Raw genomic sequence first — 19,509 nt, 5'->3', positions numbered from 1 at the left:
CTTAATCATGACTTTCTTTTAGGCTATATGCTTAATCATGACTTGGAACATCATCTTTAGCACCCACTACATACATGTCCACCAACCATCTCAAAAGGTCTTGCTAAATTTCTTTAGCACTAGCACCAACTACATGACCGGGTAGTATTTTGCGGCCAAATGCCACTTACTACCCACAAACTAATGTAACATCGAATTGACATCGATGGAGAAACTAATGTATTTCAAGCAGTCTGAACACAAACTAGGATCGTCCCAGGCCCCGGGCAAAGCCGCAGTCTGAACACCTGCGATGGTGTTGAACAGTGTTGCTCATGCTAGCTAGTCAACAAAGACAAACACGGGGCACGGTGTAGGTGCAGACCATGCTAAAAGAAAGTTCAAAAAGAAGAGGGGGCACGACGTGCGGGACGACTCCCGTACGCGGAACTGCTGGTGAGGTCCAACAACCGCCCGCGACCGGAGAAGAAGCTCGATGGGTCTCCTTCCTCTGGAATCTTCCACATTTAAGGATGTGCTTCCACTATTTTGTAAAGAAAAAGGATGTGCCCATCCACTTGCCAATCTTTCGGACGCCGATAAATCCCAAAAGTTTGGATTTTAAGCATGTCATCCCGAACATCTTTTCATGGCAATTTTAGTTGACGCGAGGTGGTAACTTTAGTTGTTAGAACATGCAACTTTATCATATTTCGTTTTTTGTCTGAAAATTGCCATGTTTGCCTACCTCGCGTGAACTAAAGTTGTCATGAAAAACGTTCGGATTGCCATGCTTAAAATCCGAACGTTCAGGATTTATTAATATTTTTTACATTCAGATGTTTAGACCTCCTACGGGCGTCACGGGAGCCAACCCTCCCCCGCCGCCATAGGGCATCGCCTAGCAAAGCCCGCTCGATGGCGACCGGGGGGTTCTCGCTCAGGCTGGGGCATTGCAGGCAGCTCTACTTGGCGGGGGAATGCGCGCTGCGGCTGTGTGCGCATGCTGGCACGGGTGAGTGAGCTTGTGCTGCTCGTTCGGCGGCGTGCTGTAGTGCCGTATGGGCGGCGACTTGGTCGTGAGGTGCGGGACAGCGTGGAGGTCCGGGCGTGCGGGGCTCTTTCCGGGCGGGTCTGGCCTTTGTTGGGGCGGCGCCTCTGCTTGGCAGTGGTCGTTACGTCTGCTACGGGCCGATGGTGCCAGGGCATTGTGGCTATGCGCGATGGTGGAGGTGGTGGGGTGGAGGTGGCGCAAGCAGGATGGTACCGGTGGGATTTGGCGTCGGATTGGCGGCATGTGGCCGATGGTGGTTGTGTGCTTGGCCATCTCTAGTCAGATCCGGTGGCTGGACGTCGACTAGCAGCGTCGGGTGGTGGCGGCGACCCAGTGTGGCCGTCGGTAGGGCCGTGGGTTGCTATGGAGCGGTGATGTCAGTGGCTTGGTGGTTGCATGGGATGCACGCCCGCGGTGGAGGCGTTGACTCTGGTCCAGTGGATGATGTTTGGTCAGAAGTGGAAGGAGGTGCCTTCCGATCTTCCCTCCATAGTTGGTGCCTTGTGAGGCAGAGGGTTGGCGGTGGCTCGGGACATGAATGACTGGATGCCGGCCCCAGATGACAGTTCGTGTGATCCTGACAATACTACAGGGTAGGAATGTAGATGCAATCGTATCTATCGAATGGTGTAGTGATACGTCTCCGTCGTATCTATAATTTTTGATTGTTCCATGCCAATATTTCTACAACTTTTACATACTTTTGGCAACTTTTTATACTATTTTTGGTACTAACATATTGATCCAGTGCCCAGTGCCAGTTCCTATTTGTTGCATGTTTTTTGTTTCGCAGAAAATCCATCTCAAACGGAGTCCAAACGGGATAAAACCTGACGGAGATTTTTTTTGGAATATATGTGATTTTTGGGAAGAAGAATCAACGCGAGACGATGCCCGAGGGGGCCACGAGGCAGGAGGCGCGCCCCAGGGGGTCAGGCGCGCCCTGAGCCCTCATGGCCACTCCGTAAGGCGGTTGGTGCCCTTCTTTCGCCGTAAGAAAGCCAATATCTGGATAAAAATCGTGTCCAAATTTCAGCCCAATCGGAGTTACGGATCTCCGGGAATATAAGAAACGGTGAAAGGGCAGAATCAGGGAAAGCAGAAACAGAGAGAGACAGAGAGACAGATCCAATCTCGGAGGGTCTCTCGCCCCTCCGCCGCCATGGAGGCCATGGACCAGAGGGGAAACCCTTCTCCCATCTAGGGAGAAGGTCAAGGAAGAAGAAGAAGAAGGGGGGCTCTCTCCCCCTCTCTCCCGGTGGTGCCGGAACGCCGCGGGGGCCATCATCATCACCGCAATCTACACCAACACCTCCGCCATCTTCACCAACATCTACATCACCTTCCCCCATCTATCTACAGCCGTCCACTCTCCCGCAACCCGCTGTACCCTCTACTTGAACAATGTGCTTTATGCTTCATATTATTATCCAATGATGTGTTGCCATCCTATGATGTCTGAGTAGATTTTCGTTGTCCTATCGGTAATTGGTGAATTGCTATGATTGGTTTAATTTGCTTGTGGTTATGTTGCTTGATGACCCACAAGTATAGGGGATCTATCGTAGTCCTTTCAATAAGTAAGAGTGTCGAACCCAACGAGGAGCAGAAGGAAATGATAAGCGGTTTTCAGTAAGATATTCTCTGCAAGCACTGAAATTATAGGTAACAGATAGTTTTGTGATAAGATAATTGGTAACAAGAAACACGTAACAAAAGTAAATAAAGTGCAGCAAGGTGGCCCAATCCTTTTTGTATCAAAGGACAAGCATGGACAAACTCTTATATAGAGAAAAGCGCTCCCGAGGACACATGGGAATTATCGTCAAGCTAGTTTTCATCACGTTCATATGATTCGCGTTCGGTACTTTGATAATTTGATATGTGGGTGGATCGGTGCTTGGGTGTTTTCCTTACTTGGACAAGCATCCCACTTATGATTAACCCCTATTGCAAGCATCTGCAACTACAAAAGAAGTATTAAGGTAAACCTAACCATAGCATGAAACATATGGATCCAAATCAGCCCCTTACGAAGCAACACATAAACTAGGGTTTAAGCTTCTGTCACTCTAGCAACCCATCATCTACTTATTACTTCCCAATGCCTTCCTCTAGGCCCAAATAATGGTGAAGTGTCATGTAGTCGATGTTCACATAACACCACTAGAGGAGACACAACATACATCTCATCAAAATATCGAACGAATACCAAATTCACATGACTACTAATAGCAAGACTTCTCCCATGTCCTCAGGAACAAACGTAACTACTCACAAAGCATATTCATGTTCATAATCAGAGGAGTATTAATGTGCATATAGGATCTGAACATATGATCTTCCACCAAATAAACCAACTAGCATCAACTACAAGGAGTAATCAACACTACTAGCAACCTACAGGTACCAATCCTAGACTTAGAGACAAGAATTGGATACAAGAGATGAACTAGGGTTTGAGAGGAGATGGTGCTGGTGAAGATGTTGATGGAGATTGCCCTCTCCCGATGAGAGGAGCGTTGGTGATGACGATGGCGATGATTTCCCCCTCTCGGAGGGAAGTGTCCCCGGCAGAACAGCTCTGCCGGAGCCCTAGATTGGTTCCGCCAAGGTTCCGCCTCGTGGCGGCGGAGTCTCATCCCAAAAGCGTGCTTATGATTTTTCTTCGGACGAAAGACTTCATATAGCAGAAGATGGGCACCGGTGGGCCAACAGGGGGCCCACGAGGCAGGGGGCGCGCCCCCCACCCTCGTGGCCAGGGTATGTGCCCCCTCTGGTATTTCTTCCGCTCAGTATTTTTTATTATTTTCAAAAATAACTTTCGTGGAGTTTCAGGACTTTTGGAGTTGTGCAGAATAGGTCTCTAATATTTGCTCCTTTTCCAGCCCAGAATTCCAGCTGCCGGTATTCTCCCTCCTTATGTAAACCTTGTAAAATAAGAGAGAATAGGCATAAGTATTATGACATAATGTGTAATAACAGCCCATAATGCAATAAATATTGATATAAAAGCATGATGCAAAATGGACGTTTCAACTCCCCCAAGCTTAGACCTCGCTTGTCCTCAAGCGGAAGCCGATAACGATAAATATGTCCACATGTTTAGAGGTAGAGGTGTCGATAAAATAAAATACGGACATGAGGGCATCATGATTATTCTCATAACAGCAACATATATGGATATTGTCATATGTTTCTTATGCTCAAGTAATAATCTATTCACAATGCAAAGTATGAATCAGAAACTTTATTGAGCACTAACAAACTATAATCTCAGTCATTGAGGCAATTGCAACTTATCATAACATCAGAAAGAGTCTATGTCAGAGCTTTCTAGCAAGTCCACATACTCAACTATCATTTAGTCTGTCATAATTGCTAACACTCACGCAATACTTGTGGTTACGGAGTTTTAATCGGACACAGAGAAAGATAGGGGCTTATAGTTTCGCCTCCCAACCTTTTACCTCAAGGGTAATGTCAACAATAATAATTCATGCTAACCCACATCCAATTAGATATATATATCAGGATCTTTCCAACATCCTGTGCTTGCCAAAGGATAAAATGTAAAAAGGAAAGGTGAACATCACCATGACTCTTGCATAAGGTAGAAGGTAATAATAAAAGATAGGCCCTTCGCAGAGGGAAGCAGAGGTTGCCATGCACTTTCAGGGTTGGATGCACAAAATCTTAATGCGAAAGAACGTCACTTTATATTGCCACTTGTGATACGAACCTTTATTATGCAGTCCGTCGCTTTTATTTCTTCCACATCACAAGATCGTATAAAGCTTATTTCCTCCACACCAATCAATCATACATATTTAGAGAGCAATTTTTATTGTTTGCACCGATGACAACTTACTTGAAGGATCTTACTCAATCCATAGGTAGATATGGTGGACTCTCATGGCAAAACTGGTTTAAGGGTTTTTGGAAGCACAGGTAGTATCTCTACTTGGTGCAAAGAATTTGGCTAGCATGAGGGGGAAAGGCAAGCTCAACATGTTGGATGATCCATGACAATATACTTTATCTCAGATATAAGAAAACATAACCCATTACATTGTCTTCCTTGTCCAACATCAACTCTTTAGCATGTCATATTTTAATGAGTGCTCCCAATCATAAAAGATGTCCAAGATAGTATATTTATATGTGCAACCTCTCTTTCTTTATTACTTCCTATTAATTGCAACGATGACCAAAGATATGTTTGCCAACTCCCAACAATTTTTAATCATCATACTCTTTCTATGTGAAGTCATTACTCTCCATAAGATCAATATGATCTCTTTGTTTCTTTCTATTCTTTTCTCTTTCTTTTATTCACTCAAGATCATAGCAAGACAATCAAGCCCTTGACTGAACACTAATCTTTATTATATATAGCTCACGGACTCGATTACATAGAAAGATCATAAAGCAAAACTCAAAACTAGATCATACCAAAACTTTATTCTACTAGATTAAGATACTACTAATAGGATCGAACTAAGAAAAAGGGTAAAGAAAGGAGATGTGATGGTGATACGATACCGGGGCACCTCCCCCAATCTTGGCAGTTGCCAAGGGGAGTGCCCATACCCTTGTGATTATGTCTCCTTTGTTGAAGAAGAAGATGATGGTTTAGTTGATGGCGTAGTCTTCTTCCTTAATTTGCGCTTGAGGACAGAATTTTGATCCCTCAAGTCATCAATCTCCTGCTCCAGGCTTAATATCTTTTTGCATAATTCCTGCTTGTTTTCCTGCAAGAGACGAAAAGGGATAAACTCGATCTTAAATTTCTTTGCTCTATCAGGGAGGCTTGACTTTTTGAACTCCACATGCATGTCCCCAGGTTGAGGTAATGGGACTTCATCTTCATCTGAGCTCGTCTCCTCATTTCTCTTGGGCTCATAGTCCTCTTCTTCTTCCGTAGTCCAACCACAATGCTCCACATCCCCATAGACCTTAGGATCTGCAAGGTAATCAGCCACATAGCTTTCTCCTTCCGAATCCTGGGACGACATGTTGCTCTAATCTGCAGCAGGACACCTCGAAACAAAGATAGGAGATATTTGCATGATACGGAGGTCAAAACTTTCGGGAGAATACATAATGAATTTTTACCGACCAAAATACGTAACGTGCAAGAAAACGGAGTCCGGAGAGCACACGAGGTGCCCACGAGGCAGGGGGCGCGCCCAGGGGGTAGGGCGCGCCCTCCACCCTCGTGGAGCCCTCGTGTCCTTCCCGGACTTCTTATTATTTTTCTATTTTTATTGCTTGCACCAATGACAACTTACTTGAAGGATCTTACTCAATCCATAGGTAGGTATGGTGGACTCTCATGGCAAAACTGGTTTAAGGGTTTTTGGAAGCACAAGTAGTATCTCTACTTGGTCCAAAGAATTTGGCTAGCATGAGGGGGAAAGGCAAGCTCAAGATGTTGGATGATCCATGACAATATACTTTATCTCAGATATAAGAAAACATAACCCATTATGTTGTCTTCCTTGTCCAACATCAACTCTTTAGCATGTCATATTTTAATGAGTGCTCCCAATCATAAAAGATGTCCAAGATAGTATATTTATATGTGAAACCTCTCTTTCTTTATTACTTCCTATTAATTGCAACGATGACCAAAGCTATGTTTGCCAACTCCCAACAATTTTTAATCATCATACTCTTTCTATGTGAAGTCATTACTCTCCATAAGATCAATATGATCTCTTGTTTCTTTTTATTCTTTTCTCTTTATTTTATTCACTCAAGATCATAGCAAGACAATCAAGCCCTTGACTCAACACTAATCTTTATTATATATATAGCTCACGGACTCGATTACATAGAAAGATCATAAAGCAAAACTCAAAACTAGATCATGCCATAAACTTTATTCTACTAAATCAAGATACTACTAAAAGGATCGAACTAAGAAAAACGGTAAAGATAGGAGTGTGATGGTGATACAATAGCGGGGCACATCCCCCAAGCTTGGCAGTTGCCAAGGGGAGTGCTCATACCCATGTGGTTATGTCTCCTTCCTCAGAAGTAGTGGTGATGGGGTTGTTGATGAAGTAGGCTTGTCGTCCATCTTCCAAGGCATGGGCTCACCATCATAGAAGGATGATCGAGTCTCCGGGATCCTCAAATCTGCAGCCAAACTCATTCTCTTGAATCTATATTCATACTCACAGTTTTGGTTTTGCAGGTCATAGATTTGGGCTTGGAGGTGCTCGATTTTCTTGTGGAGCTTGAAGATGGCCTCCCCAGTGTCCTTGGCATCCAGCTTATGGTTGTTGGTGAACTCCGCGATCATCATGTGATTGGAGTCAAGTCCACGCTCCACCATCTCCTGGCACTTGAAAACTTGTTGCTCCATTGCCTCGAGCCTTGTCTCCACGCTTCCGGTCTTCCTTGGTCCCTCAACATCGCGGATGTGCAGCACCCCCTCATGCATCTCAATGGTTTGAGGGTGTTGCAGCACCTCCGCGAGGTAGGGATTGATGACCTTCTCGAAGAACTTGTCCTTGGGGGCACTTGGAGACGTCATGATGATCTAGATCTGTCAGAAAAATAGCTCGAAACAAGAACAGAGGATATTTGCGTGATACAGGAGTCAAACCCTTCGGGAGATTATATAATGAATTTTTACCAACCAAAATACGTATCGTGCAAGAAAACGGAGTCCGGAGAGCGCACGAGGTGCCCACGAGGCAGGGGGCGCACCCTCCACCCTCGTGGAGGCCTCGTGTCCTTCCCGGACTGCTTCTTATTTTTCTATTTTTCTAAATATTCCAAAACGGAGAAAAATTGCCTTTAGAACTATTTTGGAGTAGGTTTACTTACTATACCACATACCTATTCCTTTTCGGAGTCTGAAATGTTCCGGAAAGTGTCCCTTATGTATTCCTCCGGAGTCACGGTTTCAATAACATTCGTTTCAACATTTATAGGATTACCTGAGATATAATGTTTGATTCTTTGACCGTTCACCACCTTCGGATTTGTGCCTTCGAAGTTGTTGATTTTTATGGCACCGAAACGATAAACCTCCTCGATAACGTAAGGGCCTTCCCATTTAGAGAGAAGTTTTCCTGCAAAAAATCTTAAACGAGAGTTGTATAGCAATACATAATCACATACATTAAACTCACGCTTTTGTATCCTTTTGTCATGCCATCTTTTAACTTTTTCTTTAAATTTTTTGGCATTCTCATAAGCTTGGGTTCTCCATTCATCAAGTGAGCTACTGTCAAATAACCTCTTCTCACCGGCAAGTTTGAAATCATAGTTGAGCTCTTTAATAGCCCAATAAGCCTTATGTTCTAGTTCGAGAGGTAAGTGACATGCTTTGCCATAAACCATTTTATACGGAGACATACCCATAGGATTTTTATATGCAGTTCTATAGGCCCATAATGCATCATCAAGTTTCTTGGACCAATTCTTTCTAGATCTATTAACAGTCTTTTGCAAAATTAACTTGAGCTCTCTATTACTCAATTCTACTTGACCACTAGACTGCGGGTGATAAGGAGATGCAATTCTATGATTAACATCATACTTAGCAAGCATTTTACGGAAAGCACCATGAATAAAATGTGAACCACCATTAGTCATTAAATATCTAGGGAATCCAAACCTCGGAAAAATAACTTCTTTAAGCATCTTAATAGAGGTGTTATGATCAGCACTACTAGTTGGAATAGCTTCTACCCACTTAGTAACGTAATCAACACCAACTAAAATATGTGTATATCCATTAGAGGCAGGAAAAGGTCCCATATAATCAAAGCCCCAAACATCAAATGGTTCAATAACAAGTGAATAATTCATAGGCATTTCTTGACGTCTACTAATATTACCAATTCTTTGACATTCATCACAAGATAAAACAAACTTACGGGCATCCTTGAAGAGAGTAGGCCAATAAAAACTGGATTGCAGTACCTTATGTGCAGTTCTGTCTCCAGCGTGGTGTCCTCCATAAGCCTCGGAGTGACACTTGCGTAGGATCTGTTCCTGTTCATGCTCAGGTACACAACGTCTAATAACACCATCTACTCCTTCTTTATAAAGATGTGGGTCATCCCAGAAGTAATGTCTTAAATCATAGAAAAACTTTTTCTTTTGTTGGTATGTGAAACTAGGTGGTATGAATTTAGCAACGATCTAATTAGCATAATCAACATACCAAGGAGTAGTACGAGAAGCATTTATGGCATTTAATTGTTCATCAGGAAAGCTATCATCAATAGGTAGTGGGTCATCAAGAACATTTTCTAACCTAGACAAGTTGTCAGCAACGGGGTTCTCAGCTCCATTTCTATCAATAATATGCAAATCAAATTCTTGTAGCAAGAGAACCCATCTAATAAGTCTAGGTTTAGCATCTTTCTTTTCCATAAGATATTTAATAGCAGCATGATCAGTGTGAATAGTTACTTTAGAATCAACAATATAAGGCCTGAACTTATCACAAGCAAATACAACTGCTAAGAATTCCTTTTCAGTAGTAGCATAATTTCTCTGAGCATTGTCTAGAGTTTTACTAGCATATTGAATAACATTTAATTTCTTATCAACTCTTTTCCCTAGAACAGCACCTACAGCATAATCACTAGCATCACACATAATTTCAAAGGGTAAATTCCAATCAGGTGGCTGAACAATGGGTGCAGAGATCAATGCTTTCTTAAGTATTTCAAATGCTTCTACACAATCATCATCAAAGACAAATGGTATATCTTTTTGTAATAAATTAGTCAGAGGCCGAGAGATTTTTGAGAAGTCTTTAATGAACCTCCTATAAAAACCGGCATGACCAAGGAAACTTCTTATACCTTTGATGTCCTTGGGACATGGCATCTTTTCAATAGCATCAACCTTGGCTTTATCAACTTCAATGCCTCTTTCAGAAATTTTATGCCCCAAGACAATACCTTCATTAACCATAAAGTGGCACTTCTCCCAATTCAAGAAAAGGTTAGTTTCTTCACATCTCTGCAAAACTCGATCAAGGTTGCTTAAGCAGTCATCAAAAGAGGATCCATAAACGGAGAAATCATCCATGAAAACCTCACATATCTTTTCACAAAAGTCAGAGAATACAGCCATCATGCATCTTTGAAAGGTAGCAGGTGCATTACATAAACCAAAAGGCATACGTCTATAAGCAAAAGTACCGAAAGGGCAAGTGAAAGTGGTCTTTGATTGATCACCAGCTGACACAGGTATTTGAGAGAAACCAGAGTAACCATCTAGAAAGCAAAAATGTGTATGTTTGGATAATATTTCTAGCATTTGATCAATAAAAGGTAAGGGGTAATGATCCTTTTTAGTAGCTTTATTTAATTTGCGGAAATCAATTACCATCCTATAACCTGTAATAATTCTTTGCAGAATCAATTCATCTTTATCATTAGAAACGACAGTAATACCTCCCTTCTTAGGGACACAATGGACAGGACTCACCCACTGACTATCAGCCACGTGATAAATTATACCTGCCTCAAGGAGCTTTAGTATTTCCTTTCTTACCACTTCTTTCATCTTAGGATTCAGCCGTCGTTGGTGATCACGAACTGGTTTGGCATCTTTCTCCAAATTTATTTTGTGTTGACATAGAGTGGGACTAATGCCCTTAAGATCATCAAGAGTATATCCAATAGCAGCACGGTGCTTCTTCAGAGTTTTCAATAATCTCTCTTCTTCATGCTTTGAAAGGTTAGCACTAATAATAACAGGATATATCTTTTTCTCATCAAGATAAGCATATTTAAGAGTATCAGGTAACGGTTTAAGCTCAAACACGGGATCACCTTTGGGTGGAGGAGGATCCCCTAGGATTTCAACAGGCAAATTGTGTTTTAGGATGGGTTCCTGTTTAAAGAATACTTCATCTATTTCCCTTCTTTCATTCATAAACATATCATTTTCATGGTCTAGCAAATATTGTTCTAAAGGATCACTAGGAGGTACGGCAATAGAAGCAAGACCAATAATTTCATCCTTACTAGGCAATTCCTCTTCACGGTGTTGTCTACGAAATTTAGAGAAATTGAACTCATGAGACATATCACCCAAACCAATAGTAACGACATCCTTTTCGCAGTCTATCTTAGCATTAACAGTGTTCAAGAAGGGTCTACCAAATATAATGGGACAAAAGCTATCTTGTGGGGAACCAAGAACAAGAAAATCAGCAGGATATTTAGTTTTCCCACACAAGACTTCAACATCTCTAACAATTCCCATGGGTGAAATAGTATCTCTATTGGCAAGTTTAATTGTGACATCAATATCTTCTAACTCAGTAGCTGCAATATCATGCATAATTTCTTTGTATAAGTCAATAGGTATTGCACTAGCACTAGCACCCAGGTCACATAAGCCATGATAACAATGATATCCTATTTTAACAGAAATAACAGGCATGCCTACCACAGGTCTATGTTTATCTTTAGCACAAGGTTTGGCAATTCTAGCAGTTTCATCACAGAAATGAATAACATGCCCATCAATATTACCAGACAAGAGATCTTTAACAATAGCAATATTAGGTTCAACTTTAACTTGCTCAGGAGGTGTATAGGTTCTAATATTGCTTTTACGAACCACAGTTGAAGCTTTAGCATGATCTTTTATCCTAACAGGAAAAAGTGGTTTCTCAACATAAGCAGTAGGAACAATAGGATCATTATAAGTGATAATCTTTTCTTCAACTTTAATAGGTGCAACTACTTTTACTTCTATGGGAGGATGATATTTAAACCACTTCTCCTTAGTTAGATCAACGTGAGCAGCAAAAGATTCACAGAAAGAAGCTACTATCTCAGAGTCAAGTCCATATTTAGTGCTAAATTTACGGAAAACATCGGTATCCATAAAAGATTTAACACAATCAAACTTAGGTGTCTTACCTAACTCTTTACCTTCATTGAGATCCCAATCTTCAGAGTTGCGTTTAATTCTTTCCAATAAATCCCATTTGAATTCAATAGTCTTCATCATAAAAGAGCCAGCACAAGAAGTATCGAGCATGGTGCGATTGTTATCAGAAAGCCGAGCATAGAAATTTTGAATTATTATTTCTCTTGGAAGCTCATGATTGGGGCATGAATATAACACTGATTTAAGCCTCCCCCAAGCTTGAGTGATGTTTTCTCCTTCGCGAGGCCAAAAATTATATATATAATTGCGATCACGATGAACAAGATGCATAGGATAAAACTTCTGATGAAATTCCAATCTCAATCGTTTGTAGTTCCATGATCCCGTATCATCACATAGCCTATACCATGGCAATGCATCTCCCTTCAAAGATAAAGGGAAGACCTTCTTCTTAATAACATCATCGGGCACACCTGCAAGCTTAAATAATCCACAAACTTCATCCACATATATTAGCTGCTCATCAGGATGCATTGTTCCGTCTCCTGCAAAAGGATTAACTAGCAGTTTTTCTATCATACCCGAAGGAATCTCAAAGTAGACATTTTCATCTTCAGTGGGTTCAGTAGGTTGAGGAGCAACTCTTTGCTCTACTGGTCGGGGTGAAGATACCCCGAACAAGCCCCTCAGAGGATTACTTTCCATAGTAACAAGTGACAGTAAATTTCAGCACACTATATAAATTTTTCCTTACCAAATTCCACCTACCAAAGGCACTTCACTCCCCGGAAACGGCGCCAGAAAAGAGTCTTGATGATCCACAAGTATAGGGGATCTATCGTAGTCCTTTCAATAAGTAAGAGTGCCGAACCCAACGAGGAGCAGAAGGAAATGATAAGCGGTTTTCAGTAAGATATTCTCTGCAAGCACTGAAATTATAGGTAACAGATAGTTTTGTGATAAGATAATTGGTAACAAGCAACAAGTAACAAAAGTAAATAAAGTGCAGCAAGGTGGCCCAATCCTTTTTGTAGAAAAGGACAAGCCTGGACAAACTATTATATAGAGAAAAGCGCTCCCGAGGACACATGGGAATTATCGTCAAGCTAGTTTTCATCATGTTCATATGATTCGCGTTCGGTACTTTGATAATTTGATATGTGGGTGGACCGGTGCTTGGGTGCTGTCCTTACTTGGACAAGCATCCCACTTATGATTAACCCCTATTGCAAGCATCCGCAACTACAAAAGAAGTATTAAGGTAAACCTAACCATAGCATGAAACATATGGATCCAAATCAGCCCTTTACGAAGCAACGCATAAACTAGGGTTTAAGCTTCTATCACTCTAGCAACCCATCATCTACTTAATACTTCCCAATGCCTTCCTCTAGGCCCAAATAATGGTGAAGTGTCATGTAGTCGATGTTCACATAACACCACTAGAGGAGACACAACATACATCTCATCAAAATATCGAACGAATACCAAATTCACATGACTACTAATAGCAAGACTTCTCCCATGTCCTCAGGAACAAACGTAACTACTCACCAAGCATATTCATGTTCATAATCAGAGGAGTATTAATGTGCATATAGGATCTGAACATATGATCTTCCACCAAATAAACCAACTAGCATAAACTACAAGGAGTAATCAACACTACTAGCAACCTACAGGTACCAATCCTAGACTTAGAGACAAGAATTGGATACAAGAGATGAACTAGGGTTTGAGAGGAGATGGTGCTGGTGAAGATGTTGATGGAGATTGCCCTCTCCCGATGAGAGGAGCGTTGGTGATGACGATGGCGATGATTTCCCCCTCCCGGAGGGAAGTGTCCCCGGCAGAACAGCTCTGCCGGAGCCCTAGATTGGTTCCGCCAAGGTTCCGCCTCGTGGCGGCGGAGTCTCGTCCCGAAAGCGTGCTTATGATTTTTCTTCGAACGAAAGACTTCATATAGCAGAAGATGGGCACCGGAGGGCCAACAGGGGGCCCACGAGGCAGGGGGCGCGCCCCCCACCCTCGTGGCCAGGGTGTGGGCCCCCCTGGTATTTCTTCCGCTCAGTATTTTTTATTATTTCCAAAATATCTTTCGTGGAGTTTCAGGACTTTTGGAGTTGTGCAGAATAGGTCTCTAATATTTGCTCCTTTTCCAGCCCAGAATTCCACCTGCCGGCATTCTCCCTCCTTATGTAAACCTTGTAAAATAAGAGAGAATAGGCATAAGTATTATGACATAATGTGTAATAACAGCCCATAATGCAATAAATATCGATATAAAAGCATGATGCAAAATGGACGTATCATTGTTGTCCTTTGGTGCCCATCATATGAGCGCGTGCGTGGATCACACCATAGGGTTAGTTGTATGTTGATAGGACTATGTATTGGAGGGCAAGAGTGACAGAAGCTTCGACCTACCATAGAAATTGATGCATACGGGATTGAAGGGGGACCAATATATCTTATTGCTATGGTTGGGTTTTACCTTAATGAACGTTAGTAGTTGCGGATGCTTGCTAATAGTTGCAATCATAAGTGCATAGAACTCCAAGTCAGGGATGACATGCTAGCAGTGGCCTCTCCCACATAAAACTTGCTATCGGTCTAGTAAAGTAGTCAATTGCTTAGGGACAATTTCGCAACTCCTACCACCACTTTTCCACACTCGCTATACTAACTTTATTGCTTCTTTACCTAAAACAGCCCCTAGTTTTTATTTACGTGCTCTTTATATTCTTGCAAACCTATCCAACAACACCTACAAAGTACTTCTAGTTTCATACTTGTTCTAGGTAAAGCGAACATCAAGCGTGCGTAGAGTTGTATCGGTGGTCGATAGAACTTGAGGGAATATTTGTTCTACCTTTAGCTCCTCGTTGGGTTCGACACTCTTACTTATCGAAAGAGGCTACAATTGATCCCCTATAGTTGTGGGTGATCAAGACTTTTTTCTGGCGCCGTTGCCGGGGAGTTATAGCGTGGGGTGAATATTCTCGTGTGTGCTTGTTTGCTTTATCACTAAGTAGTTTTTATTTTCTGTTCTAAGTTGTTCCCTATCTTTAGTTATGGATATGGAACACGAAATACCAAAAAAATTAGGTGTACTTACTACTCATGGAGATGGGGAACCTCCTAAAACCCTCGATGCTGATTATGTGAAAAATATTATGCACTACTTTAATAATCTTGAGAAAACTCCATTCAATTATGTAATGGGAGACACGTTGGATCAGCCTGTATACTTTAGGGATTATCGCTTGACTCAAAAAGGGAAACTATTATGCAAATTCATATGTTGCATTGGTATGCTTGGGAACTATGCTTGAGATATGATTATACTTGTTGCTCTAGGATGAAGGCTTCACACCTTCCCTTTTCATGCAATTTTAATGATGATAAAACCTTGGCTTCTTATGCTAATGGTATATATGATTATAATGATGTGGAACAAATAGAAGAATTCGTTGCTTTTATGGGTGCTTATGAAATTGAATCTTTGTTTAAAGAGTGTGAAAATCTTGATGATGCTGTTTACAGACCTAAATTTTTTCCTATACTTAAATATTGCTATGAGAATTATGAATTCAATTCCGATATTGATGAATTTATTGAGAGAGTCTCCGCTGTCCAAGAAGAGACTAATATTTTGCAGGAGTCTATGGAAGAAGGAATTGATGAAACTGTGGGCTCATTGGATGAAAAAGATGATGAGGAGAGCGAAGAACAAAAGGAGGAAGAGCAGATTAGCTACACGTGCCCACCTTCTAATGAGAGTAACTCTTCAACTCATACATTGTTTAATTTACCTTCGTGCTTACCGAAGGATGATTGCTATGATCCCGTTGATTGTTTTGAAATATCCCTTTTTGATGATGCTTGCTATGCTTGTGGCCAAGATGCCAATATGAATTATGCTTATGGAGATGAACTTGCTATAGTTCCTTATGTTAAACATGAAATTGTTGCTATTGCACCCACGCATGATAGTCCTATTATCTTTTTGAATTCTCCCGACTACACTATATCTGAGAAGTTTGCCCTTATTAAGAATTATATTGATGGGTTGCATTTTACTACTACACATGATGATTTTGATAGATATAATATGCATGTGCTTGCTGCTCCTACTTCCAATTATTATGAGAGAGGGACTATATCTCCGCCTCTCCATGTTTCCAATATGATAAAATTGCAAGAAACTGTTTATACTATGCATTGGCATTTACTTGATGTGCATGAATTGTTCTTTTATGACATGCCGATGCATAGGAAGAGAGTTAGACTTCGTTGTTGCATGATATATGTTACTTTGTGCTCACTACTAAATCACAAATCATTGTTAATTAAAATTGGCTTTGATATATCTTGGGATCCGGGTGGATCCATTACTTGAGCACTATATGCCTAGCTTAATGGCTTTAAAGAAAGCGCTGCCAGGGAGACAACCCGGAAGTTTTAGAGAGTCATTTATTTCTGTTGAGTGCTTTTATATAGTTTAAAAAAAAGGGAACCCAAAACTTTTCAAAAAGGAAAGTGAAAGTGAGAGAGACAAGCATTGTTGAAGTGGGGGAGCTCCTTGAACTGTGTTCATGCTCCCGGAAACTTTGTGAATCTTGATTAAAGAAACTTTTAAACAAAAATAATTATCCCATTGTACAATTTCATTGTATCATAAAAATAATGTGCCAAGATTTGCCTTTAGGATGTTTACATTGCTTGTTGGTTTGTGCGGTGCATAACAGAAACTTTGGCTGTAGTGCACAATTTTACATTTTTTACTGGAACGTCAAACGGTTCTGAAACTTTTTGCACTGTCTTTCTATACAAATTGTTTATTTTTTCTAATTGTTTCAGAATTTTTAGAGTAACACAAGTATGGTGAATGTTCAGATTACTACAGACTGTCCTGTTTAAGACAGATTCTGTTTTTGATGCATAGTTTGCTTGTTTTGATGAAACTGTCGATTTCTATCAGTGGATTAAGCCATGGAAAAGTTATATTACAGTAGCTACAATGCAAAAACAAAATATGAATTGGTTTTCAACAGTACTTAGAGTGGTGATTTGCTTTATTATACTAACGGATCTTACCAAACTTTCTGTTAAGTTTTGTGTGATTGAAGTTTTCAAGTTTTGGGTGAGATCACGATGGATGAAGGAATAAGGAGTGGCAAGAGCCTAAGCTTGGGGATGCCCGAGGCACCCCAAGGTAATATTCAAGGACTCCCAAGCAACCAAGCTTGGGGATGCCCTGTAAGGCATCCCCTCTTTCTTCTAATGATCATCGGTAATTTTACTTGGAGCTATATTTTTATTCGTCACATGAGATGCGTAAATCTTGGAGCGTCTTTTGCATTTAGTTTTCACTTTTCTTTGATGCACCATGCTGGTATGAGATAGTCCTTGGTTGATCTATAGAATGCTCATTGCACTTCACTTATATCTTTTGAGTATGGCTTTATAGAATGCTTCATGTGCTTCACTTATATCTTTTGAAGTTTGGATTGCATGTTTCTCTTCACATAGAAAACCGCCATGTGTAGAATGCTCTTTTGCTTCACTTATATTTGTTAGAGCGTGGGCATATATTTTGTATAAAGAATTAAACTCTCTTGCTTCACTTATATCTATTTAGAGAGATGACAGGAACTGGTCATTCACATGGTTAGTCATAAAATCCTACATAAAACTTGTAGATCACTGAATATGATATGTTTGATTCCTTACAATAGTTTTACGATATAAAGATGGTGATATTAGAGTCATGCTAGTGGGTAGTTGTGGATTATAGAAATACTTGTGTTGAAGTTTGTGATTCCCGTAGCATGCACGTATGGTGAACCGTTATGTGATGAAGTCGGAGCGTGATTTATTTATTGATTGTCTTCCTTGTGAGTGGCGGTTGGGGACGAGCGATGGTATTTTCCTACCAATCTATCCCCCTAGGAGCATGCGCGTAGTACTTTGTTTCGATGACTAATAGATTTTTGCAATAAGTATGTGAGTTCTTTATGACTAATGTTGAGTCCATGGATTATACGCACTCTCACCCTTCCATCATTGCCAGCCTCTTCGGTACCATGCATTGCCCTTTCTCACATCGAAAGTTGGTGCAAACTTCGCCGGTGCATCCAAACCCCGTGATACGATACGCTCTGTCACACATAAGCCTCCTTATATCTTCCTCAAAACAGCCACCATACCTACCTATCATGGCATTTCCATAGCCATTCCGAGATATATTGCGATGCAACTTCCATCATCATCATATACATGACTTGAGCATTCATTGTCATATTGCTTTGCATGATCGTAAGATAGCTAGCATGACATTGTCATGGCTTGTCCGTTTTTTGATATCTTTGCTACGCTAGATCATTGCACATCCCGGTACACCGCCGGAGGCATTCATATATGGTCATATCTTTGTTCTAGTATTGAGTTGTAAGTAAATAAAAGTGTGATGATCATCATTATTAGAACATTGTCCCAGGTGAGGTTATCAAAAAAAAGAGCCCAAAGAAGCCCAAATAAGAAAAAGAGGCCAAAGAAGCCCACCAAGAAAAAATTAAAAAAATGAGAGAAAAGAGAGAAGGGACAATGTTACTATCCTTTTACCACACTTGTGCTTCAGAGTAGCACCATGTTCTTCATGTAGAGAGTCTCTTGAGTTATCACTTTCATATACTAGTGGGAATTTTCATTATAGAACTTGGCTTGTATATTCCAACAATGGGCTTCCTCAAATGCCCTAGGTCTTCATGAGCAAGCAAGTTGGATGCACACCCACTTAGTTTCAGTTTGAGCTTTCATACACTTATAGCTCTAGTGCATCTGTTGCATGGCAATCCCTACTCCTCGCATTGACATCAATTGATGGGCATCTCCATAGCCCATTGATTAGTCGCGTCGATGCGAGACTTTCTTCCTTTTTGTCTTCTCCACACAACCTCCATCATCATATTCTATTCCACCTATAGTGCTATATCCATGGCTCACGCTCATGTATTGCGTGAAAGTTGAAAAGGTTTGAGAACATCAAAAGTATGAAACAATTGCTTGGCTTGTCATCGGGGTTGTGCATGATTTGAATATTTTGTGTGGTGAAGATGGAGCATAGCCAGACTATATGATTTTGTAGGGATAACTTTCTTTGGCCATGTTATTTTGATAAGACATAATTGCTTGGTTGGTATGCTTGAAGTATTATTGTCTTAATGTCAAATCATAGACTATTGCTTTGAATCACTCGTGTCTTAATATTCATGCCATGATTAGATTACATGATCAAGATTATGCTAGGTAGCATTCCACATCAAAAATTATCTTTTTTATCATTTACCTACTCGAGGACGACCAGGAATGAAGCTTGGGGATGCTGATACGTCTCCGTCGTATCTATAATTTTTGATTGTTCCATGCCAATATTCTACAACTTTTACATACTTTTGGCAACTTTTTATATTATTTTTGGGACTAACATATTGATCCAGTGCCCAGTGCAAGTTCCTGTTTGTTGCATGTTTTTTGTTTCGCAGAAAATCCATATCAAACAGAGTCCAAACGGGATAAAAACT

This window comes from Aegilops tauschii, chromosome 1 (assembly GCF_002575655.3).
Source record: "Aegilops tauschii subsp. strangulata cultivar AL8/78 chromosome 1, Aet v6.0, whole genome shotgun sequence".
Lineage (NCBI taxonomy): Eukaryota > Viridiplantae > Streptophyta > Magnoliopsida > Poales > Poaceae > Aegilops > Aegilops tauschii.
The sequence above is the reverse complement of the archived record's forward strand: the minus strand, read 5'-3'. Positions refer to the sequence as shown.